The sequence below is a fragment of the Delphinus delphis genome, chromosome 13 (genome assembly GCF_949987515.2).
Source record: "Delphinus delphis chromosome 13, mDelDel1.2, whole genome shotgun sequence".
Classification (NCBI taxonomy): domain Eukaryota; kingdom Metazoa; phylum Chordata; class Mammalia; order Artiodactyla; family Delphinidae; genus Delphinus; species Delphinus delphis.
Genome location: NC_082695.1, coordinates 54,147,705 through 54,163,332, shown reverse-complemented (window position 1 = coordinate 54,163,332; position 15,628 = coordinate 54,147,705).

Here is a 15,628-nt window from a genome sequence, read left to right as displayed (position 1 = left end):
AGATTTTTAATCACAGTTTCAATTTCAGTGCTTGTGATTGGTCTGTTCATATTTTCTATTTCTGCCTGATTCAGTCTTGGCAGGTTGTGCATTTCTAAGAATTTGTCCATTTCTTCCAGATTGTCCATTTTATTGGCATAGAGTTGCTTCTAGTAATCTCTCATGATATTTTTTATTTCTGCAGTGTCAGTTGTTGCTTCTCCTTTTTCATTTCTAATCTTATTGATTTGAGTCTTCTCCTTTTTTTCTTGATGAGTCTGGCTAGTGGTTTATCTACTTTGTTTATCTTCTCAAAGAACCAGCTTTTAGTTTTATTGATCTTTGCTATTGTTTCCTTCATTTCTTTTTCATTTATTTCTGATCTGATTTTTATGATTTCTTTTCTTCTGCTAGGTTTGGGGATTTTTTGTTCTTCTTTCTCTAATTGCTTGAGGTTGAAGTTTATGTTGTTTATTTGAGATGTTTCCTGCTTCTTAAGGTGGGCTTGTATTGCTATAGACTTCCCCCTTAGAACTGCTTTTGCTGCAACCCATAGGTTTTGGGTCGTTGTGTCTCCATTGTCATTTGTTTCTAGGTATTTTTTTTTATTTCCTCTTTGATTTCTTCAGTGCTCACTTCATTATTAAGTAGTGTATTGTTTAGCCTCCATGTGTTTGTATTTTTTAGAGGTCTTTTCCTGTAATTGATATCTAGTCTCATGGCATTGTGGTCAGAAAAGATACTTGATACAATTTCAATTTTCTTAAGTTTACCAAGGCTTGATTTGTGACCCAAGATATGATCTATCCTGGAGAATGTTCCATGAGCACTTGAGAAAAATGTGTATTCTGTTGTTTTTGGGTGGAATGTCCTATAAATATCAATTAAGTCTATCGTGTTTAATGTATCATTTAAAGCTTGTGTTTCCTTATTTATTTTCATTTTGGATGATCTGTCCATGGGTGAAAGTGGGGTGTTTAAGTCCCCTACTATGCATGTGTTACTGTCGATTTCGCCTTTTATGGCTGTTAGTATTTGCCTTATGTATTGAGGTGCTCCTATGTTGGGTGCATAAATATTTACAATTGTTATATCTTCTTCTTGGATTGATCCCTTGATCATTATGTAGTGTCCTTCTTTGTCTCTTCTAATAGTCCTTATTTTAAAGTCTATTTTGTCTGATATGAGAATTGCTACTCCAGCTTTCTTTTGGTTTCCATTTGCATGGAATATCTTTTTCCATCCCCTTACTTTCAGTCTGTATGTGTCTCTAGGTCTGAAGTGGGTCTCTTGTAGACAGCATATATAAGGGTCTTGTTTTTGTATCCATTCAGCTAATCTGTGTCTTTTGGTGGGAGCATTTAGTCCATTTACATTTAAGGTAATTATCGATATGTATACACCTATTCCCATTTTCTAAATTGTTTTGAGTTCGTTATTATAGGTCTTTTCCTTCTCTTGTGTTTCTTGTCTAGAGAAGTTCTTTTAGCATTTGTTGTAAAGCTGGTTTGGTGGTGCTGAACTCTCTCAGTTTTTGCTTGACTGTAAAGATTTTAATTTCTCCATCAAATCTGAATGAGATCCTTGCTGGGTAGAGTAGTCTTGGTTACAGGTTTTTCTCCTTCATCACTTTCAGTATGTCCTGCCACTCTCTTCTGGCTTGTAGGGTTTCTGCTGAGAGATCAGCTGTTAACCTTATGGGGATTCCCTTGTGTGTTATTTGTTGTTTTTCCCTTGCTGCTTTTAATATGCTTTCTTTGTATTTAATTTTTGACAGTTTGATTAATATGTGTCTTGGCATATTTCTCCTTGTATTTATCCTGTATGGGACTCTCTGTGCTTCCTGGACTTGATTAACTATTTCCTTTCCCGTATTAGGGAAGTTTTCAACTATAATCTCTTCAAATATTTTCTCAGTCCCTTTCTTTTTCTCTTCTTCTTCTGGAACCCCTATAATTTGAATGTTGGTGTGTTTAATGTTGTCCCAGAGGTCTCCGAGACTGTCCTCAGTTCTTTTCATTCTTTTTTCTTTATTCTGCTCTGCAGTAGTTATTTCCACTATTTTATCTTCCAGGTCACTTATCCATTCTTCTGCCTCAGTTATTCTGCTATTGATCCCATCTAGAGTACTTTAATTTCATTTATTGTGTTGTTCATCGTTGCTTGTTTCATCTTTATTTCTTCTAGGTCCTTGTTAACTGTTTCTTGCATTTTGCCCATTCTATTTCCAAGATTTTGGATCATCCTTACTATCATTATTCTGAATTCTTTTTCAGGTACACTGCCTATTTCCTCTTCATTTGTTAGGTCTGGTGTATTTTTTTTTTTTTTTTTGTGGTACGTGGGCCTCTCCCTGCTGTGGCCTCTCCCGCCGCAGAGCACAGGCTCCGGATGCGCAGGCCCAGCAGCCATGGCTCACAGGCCCAGCCTCCCCACGGCACGTGGGATCCCCCCGGACCGGGGCACGAACCCGCGTCCCCCGCATCGGCAAGCACACTCCCAACCACTGCGCCACCAGGGAAGCCCAGGTCTGGTGCATTTTTATCTTGCTCCTTTATCTGCTGTGTATTTTTCTGTCTTCTCATTTTGCTTATCTTACTGTGTTTGGGGTCTCCTTTTTGCTGGCTGCAGGTTCGTAGTTCCTGCTGTTTTTGATGTCTGTCTCCAGTGGCTAAGGTTGGTTCAGTGGGTTGTGTAGGCTTCCTGGTGGAGGGAACTAGTGCCTGTGTTGTGGTGAATGAGGCTGGATCTTGTCTCTCTAGTGGGCAGGTTCACGTCTGGTGGTGTGTTTTGGGGTGTCTGTGGCCTTATTATGATTTTAGGCAGCCTCTCTGCTATTGGGTGGGATTGTGTTCCTGTCTTGCTCTTCGTTTGGCATAGGCTGTCCAGCACTGTAGCTTGCTGGTTGTTAAGTGAAGCTGGGTGCTGGTGTTGAGATGGAGATCTCTGGGAGATTTTCATCATTTGATATTATGTGGAGCTGGGAGGTCTCTTGTAGACCAGTGTCCTGAAGTTGGCTCTCCCACCTCAGAGGCACAGCACTGCCTCCTGGTTGCATCACCAAGAGCCTTTCATCCACTTGGCTGAGAATAAAAGGGAGAAAAAGTGGAAAGAAAGAAAGAAAGGAAGAAAGAAAGGAAGGAAGGAAGGGAGGAAGAAGGAAAGATAGAAAGAAGCAAAGAAGGAAAGAAGGCAAGAAGGAAAGAAAGGAGGGAGGGAGGGAGGGAGGAAGGAAGGAAGGAGGGAAGGAAGGAAAAAAGACAGAAAGAAAGAAGATACAGTAAAATAAAATAAAGTATAATAAAGTTATTGAATTAAAAAATAATTATTTAGAAAAAAAAAATAAGGGACGGATAGAACCTTAGGACAAATGTTGGAAGCAAAGGTATACAGACAAAATCTTACACAGAAGCATACACATACACCCTCACAAAAAGAGGTAAAGGGGAAAAAATCATAAATCTTGCTCTCAGAGACCACCTCCTCAATTTGGGATGATTCTTTGTCTAAAGGAGGGAAGGAAGGAAGGAACGAAAGAAAGAAAGAAAGAAAGAAAGAAAGAAAGAAAGAAAGAAAGAAAGAAAGAAAGAAAGAAAGAAAGAAGGGAAGAAAGAAAGATAGAAAGAAGCAAAGAAGGAAAGAAGGCAAGAAGGAAAGAAAGGAGGGAGGGAGGGAGGGAGGAAGGAAGGAAGGAGGGAAGGAAGGAAAAAAGACAGAAAGAAAGAAGATACAGTAAAATAAAATAAAGTATAATAAAGTTATTGAATTAAAAAATAATTATTTAGAAAAAAAAAAATAAGGGACGGATAGAACCTTAGGACAAATGTTGGAAGCAAAGGTATACAGACAAAATCTTACACAGAAGCATACACATACACCCTCACAAAAAGAGGTAAAGGGGAAAAAATCATAAATCTTGCTCTCAGAGACCACCTCCTCAATTTGGGATGATTCATTGTCTAAAGGAGGTAAGGAAGGAAGGAACGAAAGAAAGAAAGGAAGAAAGAAAGAAAGAAAGAAAGAAAGAAAGAAAGAAAGAAAGAAAGAAAGAAAGAAAGAAAGAAAGAAAGAAAGGAAGGAAGGAAGGAAGAAAGAAAGAAAGGAAGGAAGGAAGGAAGGAAGAAAGAAAGATAGAAAGAAGCAAAGAAGAAAAGAAGGCAAGAAGGAAAGAAAGTAGGGAGGGAGGGAGGGAGGAAGGAAGGAAGGAGGGAAGGAAGGAAAAAAGACAGAAAGAAAGAAGATACAGTAAAATAAAATAAAGTATAATAAAGTTATTGAATTAAAAAATAATTATTTAGAAAAAAAAAAAAATAAGGGACGGATAGAACCTTAGGACAAATGTTGGAAGCAAAGCTATACAGACAAAATCTTACACAGAAGCATACACATACACCCTCACAAAAAGAGGTAAAGGGGAAAAAATCATAAATCTTGCTCTCAGAGACCACCTCCTCAATTTGGGATGATTCATTGTCTAAAGGAGGGAAGGAAGGAACAAAAGAAAGAAAGAAAGAAAGAAAGAAAGAAAGAAAGAAAGAAAGAAAGAAAGAAAGAAAGAAAGAAAGAAAGAAGGTAAAGTATAATAAAGTTATTAAAATTAATTATTAAGAAAAAAAATTAAAAAAAAAAATGTGGATGGATAGAACCCTAGGACAAATGGTGGAAGCAAAACTATACAGACAAGATCTCACACAGAAGCATACACATTCACAAAAAAAGGAAAAGGGGAAAAAATCATAGATCTTGCTCTCGAAGCCCATCTCCTCAATTTGGGATGACTCGCTGTCTACTCATGTATTCCACAGATGCAGGGTACATCAAGTTGATTGTGGAGCTTTAATCCGCTGTTTCTGAGGCTGCTGGGAGAGATTTCCCTTTCTCTTCTTTGTTCTCACTGCTCACAGGGGCTCAGCTTTGGATTTGGTCCTGCCTCTGCGTGTAGGTCGCTGGAGGGCATCTGTTTTTTGCTCAGACAGGATGGGGTTAAAGAAGCCCCTGATTCGGGGGCTCTGGCGCACTCAGGCCGGGGGGGGGGGGGGAGGGGCACTGGGTGTGGGGTGGGCCTGCAGCGGCAGAGGCCGGCGTGACGTTGCACCAGCCTGAGGCCTGCCGTGCGTTCTCCCGGGGAAGTTGTCCCTGGATCCCGGGAACCTGGCAGTGGCGGGCTGCACAGGCTCCGCGGAAGAGGGGTGTGGATAGTGACCTGTGCTCACACACAGGCCCCTTGGTGGCGGCAGCAGCAGCCTTAGCGTCTCCCACGCGTCCCTGAGGTCCGTGGTTTTAGCCGCGGCTCGCGCCCGTCTCTGGGGGTCCGCGCTTTTAGCCGCGGCTCGCGCCCATCTCTGGAGATCCTTTAAGCAGCGCTCTTAAACCCCTCTCCTCGCGCACCAGGAAGAAAAGAGGGAAGAAAAAGTCTCTTGCCTCTTCGGCAGGTGCAGACTTTTCCCCGGACACCCTCCCGGCTAGCCGTGGTGCACTAACCCCTTCAGGCTATGTTCAAGCCATCGACCCCAGTCCTCTCCCTGCGCTCTGACCGAAACCGAAACCCGAGCCTCAGCTCGCAGCCCCAGCCCCGCTCGCCCCGGCGGGTGAACAGACAAGCCTCTCGGGCTGCTGAATGCCGGTCGGCACCGATCCTCTGTGCGGGAATCTCCCCGCTTTGCCCTCTGCACCCCTGTTGCTGTGCACTCCTCCGCGGCTCCGAAGCTCCCCACTCTGCCTCCCAAGCTGCCCACTCCGCCTCCCGCAGCTCCGCCTGCGAAGGGGCTTCCTAGTGTGTGGAAACTTTTCCTCCTTCACAACTCCCTCCCGCTGGTGCAGGTGCTGTCCCTATTCTTTTGTCTCTGTTTTTTTCTTTTTTTCTTTTGCCCTACCCAGGTACGTGGGGAGTTTCTTGCTAGCAGAAGACCTCTGAGGTCTTCTGCTAGCCTTCAGTAGGTGTTCTGTAGGAGTTGTTCCACGTGTAGATGTATTTCTGGTGTATCTGTGGGGAGGAAGGTGATCTCCGCGTCTTACTCTTCCGCCATCTTCCGCCTTCTCCTCCCACTTATAGTTTTCATAACTGGTGCCACCTAGAATTATGCAATGAGCAGCCTGACCAAATGTTTGTGGCTATACTGGTCCAGCTCTGCTCCTTGTCTACTCTAAGCATTTAGACAAGTCATTTCACCTGTTGGATCTTCTAATTTGAGAGTTGGACTGTATTGCCTGGACATGCTAATCTAGCTCTACAGTTCTATGATTCCAAGCCAATATTGGAAGTTCACAATAAGATAGCTTCTTCAAGTGTTGAAGCAGTATTTTCTGCTTAGGTCTGGTGTAGGTTTATTCTCACTCAAAGGTTCTTCTAAAGGTAGATCGGGATATTTAGTGAAACTGAAATCAGATCAGGATATTTAGTGAAACTGAGTTCAGGTTGGGATGTTTAGTGAAACAAAATCTGACTTCTTTCCATTAGTAGGCCTCAGCGAAACCTCACTTCATAATTTTGTGGTTCATTCAGATATGCTTTGTTTCTGAGTCCTAGATTAGCCAGTGTTTTACAAGAGGAGGTCTCAGTAAACCTGCCAACACAAGAAATGTGCAATCCTCAATGCCTGAACTCAGTTTTCCATACAACTTGATGAGGTTTGCTATGAGACCAAAATATATTTTCAGCTGTTACAGACAGCCCTTAAACATTTGCAGCTCGATGCAGTTGAATATTCACACTGTGTTTTTAATTAGGCTAATGTGTGCTTGCTCCAATGTATAATAAAATACATAATCCATAATTATAACCCCTTTGCACTGCTTCCTGTCAGAGGGGTTGGTAAAAAAATTCTTGTTCTATCTTTCAATTTGTTAATGGGATTATGATGAGTAAAAAAGTCTGATTACCATGGCCGAGCAGGCATGCCTTAGCAAGGTGAAAGGATTAATACTACAGGTCATCAGTAATTTAAAAATGTCAATTGCCAGGCTCATCCATGGGTTTCTGAGAAATGAGAGAATCTAGAAAATGTTTCCTCCTGGGAGATGAGCATATTGGCTGAGTGGAGAAAAAGTATCCTTACACAACTCTCCAATTCAAAACTGTGCACCAGTGAAAAGAAATACTCCATCCATGAATCTATATACTGGGAACAAAAAATAAGAGTGAAAAGGAAAATTGATTTTCAGTGAATAGAGTTTAAAACATATTTTATATTATGAATCTTACCCTGGGTCCTCATCATGACTCTTGCCATCTATTACTATGTACTGTTATTTGTATTTTCATGTGTAAGATTTTTTTTCCCCTAGGTGGATTTCATACTCCACAAGGCAGGGATTTCAGCATGTAGCACTGGATGTTGTCCATGGTGGGTGCAGGACACAAGCTCACTAATTATTATGAGAATAATCCCTAGTGTTTCATAAATGTCCAGGCCAGAAAAGGCCATTTCAAGTCAATCTTAGTAGACTTCAGTAGCAGGTTTATTTTCATTTTAAAAATGTATAGAATTAATGTTTCGTGAACTATAGTACAAAATACTTAATCCTGTGTCTTTTGTCAAATGTATTTTTCCCTTCTGGATTTTTTGAATATAGAGGCTTTTATGGCTGCTTACCTACTTTACAATTATCACAGCTGTAGAGTCCACTAGGTGACATGAGAATGCCAACAAATCTTGGTTGCACAGAATAAACATTCAGAGGCTTGAAAACAGAAATTTAAAAATTAATGTTATTCTCAATATAAATAGAAATCAATTCTCTCCAATTGTTAGGGAGTGAGAAAATTCTAAACCCCTCCACAAATTATTTTATTGAATTATCTACCCTCTTCTTGAGTAAGAAATATTATTTTCTCTAGTCTGGAGAACAGCAGAGGGGGAAAAAACGATGGCTGGAAGCCTCTGTGCATGCAATGGAAAAGAAAGCATAATACTCATCGGAGATGAAAAAATACAGACAACCTAAATATTAGTTCTTTTGAGTACGTTTTAAACAATTTAAGTAAATAAAATTCTGAAAATAATTAATTATTTACAAATAAAAGAGCAGTGATTTAAATTTTTCAAGTCAATAAACAAAAGAAATTATATTTTATTTATTCTGACACTATGTAAGTAATAATAAGTTCTTTTTCTAGGACTATTTTTCAGTTGTCTTTGATGTATCTTTGTTGTCTTATAAGAAAGCAAAAGAGCAAAATAGTGTGGGGGTTTTATTGGAATTAATTTTGTCAATACTTCTCTTTATTACACAATATAAGAACAATTAAGTCATTTTTAAAAAGAAAGTAACTTTGAAGATAATTTTACATTATTGCCTTTCTTAAAAAAAAGATGAGGGACCTAATAAGGAAACACTTTTTATTACAATTGTTATTGATGCTATAAAACACAATTTTAACAGCCAGGAAATGCAATGCAATTGATCATATGTTAGAAATGCATTAATTTGAGTTACTGTATTTTTCATATGTAGTTTGAAATTATGTATAGACATAAAGATGTCTTATTGCATGGTATAAATCTATGCATTACTATTTCATTACATTAAATTAAAACCATGTCTATAAGAGATTTTCCCTGAATATCTGGCACAATTTCCTGGAGGATGCTCTCTCAGACTGAACCAACCATGATCTATTATTTGGGATAATTTTCTCCATAGCCCCAGCTTTTGTCTATAGTTTGCTACTTTTGACCTATTGTTTCTTGAAACAGTCATTGGACAAAAATAATGTCATCCATAAATATGACCATTTAATAGTAAAAAATAAAGGACTTTACTGAGGACAGAAAAATCAAACCTAAGACAGCAGTTTAACAGCCCTTTGTAAAGGTTACTTTGTTTTCAGGAAGGAATTGCTGCATCTCAGATCCATCTCCATCACTCAGTGTGTCAAGAAGTGATGGCAAAGGAATGTGTTCCTAGCCTATCTGGGTTCCTCTTGCAGGAATCTTGCTCAGCTCTTGTTAGCTGAGTTCAGAAGAAAAAGAATGTTTCTGGTCAGCAGGATCAGAGCATATTTTTCAGATTACCTTCCAAAATAATGGTATCCCTTTGATCTACTTATATGAAATCATCAGTATATTAACAAAATAACCTGCTTCTAACTATATATAGAACCCAAATTACCTAACTATTTGCTAGGTAAATGCAGTGTGTGTGTATGTGTGTATGTGTGTGTGTAATCTTAGGTCTCTCTGCTCCTCAAAGCCCAAATGTTTTAATTAGTTTCTAATCATTTTTTTAGGCGTAATTTCAAGAAACATGTTTAACATCATATTGCACTGATCTACTTTCCTCACCTCAGCCACCAAAAGCATGATCATCTCAGTATTTTACATTCTATCTCTGACTATCTGAAACTTTCCTAGAGTTAAATTTGTAAGAGAGTAGAGTTTCTTCGGCTTCCAACTACTAACTGAAGAATGCTTCATATTTTACTGTTTCTTTTTCATGTAGTGATGCAGTCTCCTACTCAGGTTTATAACCTTGGAGGTCATCTTTCATCCTGAACACCCTTTGATTATAGATTTACATCACACAAATCTCCTTCTGTCATCTCCAGAACATAGCAAGGCTGTGACCAAAGCTGTCTCAGGAAGATGCCAATTCAATAATTCATACATTATTATATCTTGGCTGGTCGCAGTAATTCATCCTAGTTGTAACACCAGTAACTCTCTTGGTCCTGTATTTTAATCGCTCTGAAGAAGTCTCCCATCTATTGCCAGCGCTGTGACTCTAACGTATCTGATCTATTCATCTAATACAATTGAATTATGCACCCAAGTGTCTCCATTCCATTAACTATTTATACAGCTTTTAGCACCTCAATACCTACATTCTTCAACAAAAGATAATATAATCAACAGTTACAAGGATTGAAGGGGTATCATAACCTGAGAAGCAGCTTTGGGAAAGCTTACTGTTTCTGTGAAAGAACCCACCTAGAAAATTAAAAAGGAACCAGAAACATAAAGAGAAGGTGTCAAATCAACCCTATTAAAAGACAAATCTAAAAGTGAAACTGCAATAGAATGAGGGAGCATTATCTGAAACTACTTTAGAAAGTTTTGAAGGCTCTACATTAAGCTAAGAGGGAGAAGAGACTGGTAAGAAAATAAGTCTGTTTATTCCATTATTTAACTGATATTTATTAGGCATCTAATATGTGCTAGGTGCTTTCTAGAATCCAGCAGTAAACAAAATAAAGTCTATGAAGCATTAATGGAAGTGAATGAACAGAGATACAATTACTGTGATTGTGCTCTAATGAGGCACACTTGAGGATGGCAATACCTTGACTATAATTTGACAATCTCACTCTTACTTCCTAATCAGCGCCTAACAGAATGTTCTCTTATGTTCTTGTAGGAGCTTCCTATTCACTTGCATCAAGGCAGAATATGGCCAAACAACTGTCTAATTTTATAAAGTAAATCTGAGTTGTCTTGTGTTTAGATCTGTTAAAAGAAAGGAGACAACAGTTGAGAAAGTGAAAGCATAGGATAGTTTTAAATTTCAATATTAGTCAATGATAAGTTTAAGTTTAAAATGCTATAGAGCAATATAGAAATATGTTAGAAAAACATAATAGAAAATAAGTAGAAAAATAATCTACAGAAAGTAGCTGAAAGTCATTAAACAGTTTCCTTTTGGGGAACTCTCAAGGGAAAACTTAGAGTTTTAAAAAATTATTATTATAAGGCCACTGACCATCTCACTGAGAAGAACAGATTTTGATGAAAAACAAAGTGAATTTTTAATGGTAGATATAGACAGCTCTTTCATGAAGTATAACAATATTAAAATAGATAAAGTGAAGTCAAAAGAAGTAATATGTTTGAGGATGGAATTTTCTAGAATGAGAGCTGATCTTGTGAGTTCTTTGACAGGGAGAACTTAATTTGGAAGAAAAATTATGAAACAAGTAAATAAGTAATAGAGGGCATTATTCACAAAATACAGCTCTAAAGGAATAGTAGAGTCATTAGATAAAGATGAGGTTGAGCAGTAAAGGTTAATGGAAATACAGAAAGTGTAGGTTGGATTGGAAGGGAGAAAGTTAAGGATTGGGCAGTAGGATTGAGCTGTCTCTCTGTCAATAAACAGCTTCCACATCTCATGAAGGAAATTCACACTATCTTTGTTGATTGAGTATTGTGTGGATTTACATAAAGATATGGTGGGCATATAAAGAAGAGATGGTTTGAAGTAAGCAGTGTGTATGCAAAATTTCCAAATGGAGTCATTTAGTTAACAGTATTTGTGTTGACCCCACCATAAGAAAACACATTTTCAGAAACATTACAATAGCAGTGATGTACTAACAATGCTTGTTTCATGATGTCATCCAGCTGAAGTATAAACAAGTTTTATGTTTTGTGATAAGAAGATACTTAATGGATGTTCCTTTTAACTATAAGCCATGTCATTCTTTAATATGGTGTTTATGTACAGTGAGAGGATCTAAATTCTAGTTTGAGTTTGGAAATTAATGATCACTTTCTCTTAACCTCATGCTGTGTGCCTCAACTTCTAACCTTGTGTTATACACTCAGGAACTCTTCTTTTATTACCCAGAAATTTTCCTATATCTTCCAACGATTCTTAGGATTATTTCTATCTCTTCAACTACTCCAAAATGTTAACTTTTCTTTTGAAAGCACCATTTCTATGACCATTAAGTGGCAGCTTTTCATTCTCCCACAAGCATTCTCCTAGGGCCAAAAGTGAACTAGAAATTCCCTTAGGTCCACATGACTGCTCTCCGATGCTACTCAACACTGGCTCCTCCCCTGACTTTCTTGGAAAACTATTTCCAAGTATACCACCCACATCATCTGTCACCATTACTGATTGATGTCCTAATCCCACCCACAATGTCAATGAAGATTTTGAAAACTTTCTGGAACCCATTTCTATTCTTGTCTTTATCCTGTGAGAATTCAATACTCATAAATATGCCCCTTTAAGAACTCTGGGCTTTGAAGTTGATTCCACTTGGATATCCCATCCACTCTGACTTTCGTGCTTCAAGAAGAGGTCCACACCTGGGCTTAGAGTATATTTAGATCATATATCACCTCTGTATTCAAGTTCATCTCATAAACTACATCTACAAGTGTATTCTTAACACCCATGATCATATTATTACTCTAAAACCTCTTATGGATATTACTATATATTAGAAAATATAGGGCTTCCCTGGTGGCGCAGTGGTTGAGAGTCCACCTGCCGATGCAGGGGACACGGGTTCGTGCCCCGGTCCGGGAAGATCTCACATGCCGCGGAGCGGGTAGGCCCGTGAGCCATGGCCGCTGAGCCTGCGCGTCCGGAGCCTGTGCTCCGCAACGGGAGAGGCCACAACGGTGAGAAGCCCGCGTACCGCAAAAAAAAAAAAAAAAAAAAAAAAATATTCATACCACTTCGTATAGAGTCTAAGACCCTTTAAAATTTCACTTTGACCTTACATACTTCTGACTTTTTGAAGAAGACCTTACTTCCTTCAAAATACCCTTTTCTCTAAAATGAGAAATTTCACTTTTTGATCTCTGAGTAAGTTATGAAACTTTCATGCCTCAGTGCCTTAGCTAATTCTGTATCTTCCATCAAGACTAAGCTTTTCTTCATTTTTCTGTCTTTCTCTATCCCAATTCTTCTGGGCCTAGCTCCAATATCCCACATTTAAGCTTCCTTAAATCTCTGCTTGTAACCTAAACTTGCATGTGTTTCATCATAATCTCAAAGCACTTGGCTTACATCTTTCTCTTTCCTTATTATAGTGAACTTATAAATAAAGTAGGCATGCAATACTGATTCAGTGATAACTTCCCCTGGTCTAAGTTTCCATACTTATAAAGAGATAGCTAGAATAGATGTCACCTAATATTCCTATTAGCTCAAATATGTTATGATTTACTATCAGACTATCAAATTTTCATCATTTTGTATTTACCAATTACTCCCTCTAAATAGTTTGTATGGTACTTGTATTGCAGTGCTTCACCAGCTTCCTTTATCTAGTTCTTGTTTATTGAGAGCTTGCTGTATACAAACACAGTATGTGTAGTGTGTGTGTGTGTGTGTGTGTGTGTGTGTGCACATAAAATCATGAGCCATAACCTTAAATGGATTTCCAACCAGTTCAATGAAATCCTCTGAACTGTCCCATTTATGTGGACTCACTGGCTTTCCATACACTGTCAATTCTTTCCATAAAGCATACATATGGAGTCCTATAGTAGACTGAAAACTTACTCTTATCAATTGAGTTGTATGCTTCCTAAGACACAGTTGTGTTTATCTTCAATTATGTTCACACCAATTTTATGTGATATTCTAATTATTTAATTTAATTGTATATTATATAAGCTGATGAAAGATGAATATAAAAAGAGAGCTGTTAATCTTAAGAAAAGTAATTTAATTTGAATGCCTATGATGGACATATCCTAAAGTGATCCCCAATGAATCATACTCTTGTATAATCACTCACCTTAAGTACAGGTAGAAACTGTAACTTTCTTCTAACCAATAGAATATGACAAAGCTAAGGAGATGTCACTCTCTTGCTTAGGTTATGTTATATGACAAAGGTGATGGCATGTTTCTCCTATGATTCTATACATTATAAAAGACTCCATCTTAGCACACTAGAGATAGAGATTCTTATGTTGGCCTTAAAGAAGCAAAGAGCCATGTTGAAAACTACCTATAGAGAAAGCCATGTATCAAAGAACTGTGGGCAGATTCTATGACCTGAAGGTCACCTCCAGCAAATAGCCAGTAAGAAGCCAGGATCCTCAGTCACAAAGCCACAAGGATATAAATTTGGCCAACAACCTGAAGGAGCCTCAAAGAGGATTATCTCCTAGTTAAACCTCAGATGAGAATATAGTGTAGTTGACAAGCTGGTATCAGCTTTGTGGGCCTCTGAGCAGAGAACCCAACTATAAGTTGTGTCAGGAGTCCTGACCTTCAAAACCTGTGAGATAATAAATGTGTTTTATTTTAAGCTGCTAAATTTGGGGTAATTTGTTATGCAGCAATAGAAACCTAATACACTACCATAGAAAGGTTCATTAAAATCAATTTCTTAGTTACAAAAAGAGCTACCACATAATACTACTGTCCAATTCAGTCAAGGTAGGATAATGATAAATATTGGAGGGAAAAAAACCCATAAATTTACACAAGTATATTTCAGATGTGCCTCCATTTTAAAGAATTTCAATCTAGAAATCATAAATAATGCATTAGGAAAGTTTATGTAAGGAAAATAGTGATAAATTAAAATCACCAGATTTATACTCAAATTAAGCCATGGACAATACCAAAATATTGAAGAATTATTTTATGCATCTCTGTTTTAAGTTAGAATAATGAATTTAAAGAGTATATCCTTAAAAAAATCATCCCATCCTTTAACTCCTTCAGTTATCAAACCCACCACAGTTATTGATTATGTTGGATAAAAGGGTTTTCTTTGTGACAGCTAGAGGACTGTGGCTTAATTAGTGACAATAGGATAAGCATCACTACAGCATCCCTTCCATAGGCATTCATTTGGAGAAGGGAAAAAACAAACAAACAAACAAAAAAACAAAAAAACTCTGGCTGAGACTATAGGAAAGTTTTCACAAAAGTGAAAGCGTTTGACATGGACAGTGGATGGGGAAGAAAAAATGGTTAGGGCTTCAATAGGTCAGGATGGTAAAGGAGAATCCCAATAATGAGCATACCCTAATGTCAAGTGCAGTGGTAGAGACAATGTGAGTTTCAGAAATGGTGAGAGTACAGAGAAAGAAGTCACTAAGTAATCATGAAATAACTGAATGTGTCCACCCGCTAGTTTTAGTGCTCTGCCCTTCATTCTGCAGGAAATAGGATGTTCATTAAAAAAAATCACAAAGTCTTTGAACCCATGATGTTTTTAGGAAAAATCAGTTTGGAGCTTTAACTGTAAGTACAGTTAAGACTCAATCCAATTCCCAAAAAGTACAATTTAAATAAAATAGAATCTCAAGACCAGAAGAATTAGCTCACTAATATTATTCCAAGTGGGAAGAAACTCGGAGCAGTTTGTAATGGAACACCGTACCCAGGTGTCTACAGTTGAAGAAAGCTCAGTTAGCCAAGAACTCCATTAAAAAGTATGGTATATAACCTTTGGTTATAGAAATTTTTATTGCTGCTATATTATCCTTACACGAATGCACATTATCCCAGCTACTGGTTCTCACAGGTTTTTGTTAGCTGCTTTATCATGTTGCAGTTTACACTACTTAAGCAGGCCATGATGATATATTACAGTCAGCTAAAACGTAGAACATTCTTAGGTTTATTTGGACACCTAAAGCAACTTTTCATTAGGCTGGTAACAAGCCATACAGATGCCACAGTCCTCGCAAAAGCATCATTAGGATGTTGAAGAAGTGCTGACATAAATGTGGACATTCTCAAGAACATGTTTAAGAAAATGATAGGGTGGAAGCTCTTAATTTTTTCAAGTAGCAGTAGGGGGGAAATCTATATGCAAATGGCAAAGCAATGGTGCCCATTTTTCTTTACAGAAAATGTTCACATTATGCACATCTAAGAGCTCCACCTTCCTCGACTGACTTTTTAATGAAATTACAGAGAGCACGGAAACATTGTTTGAGCA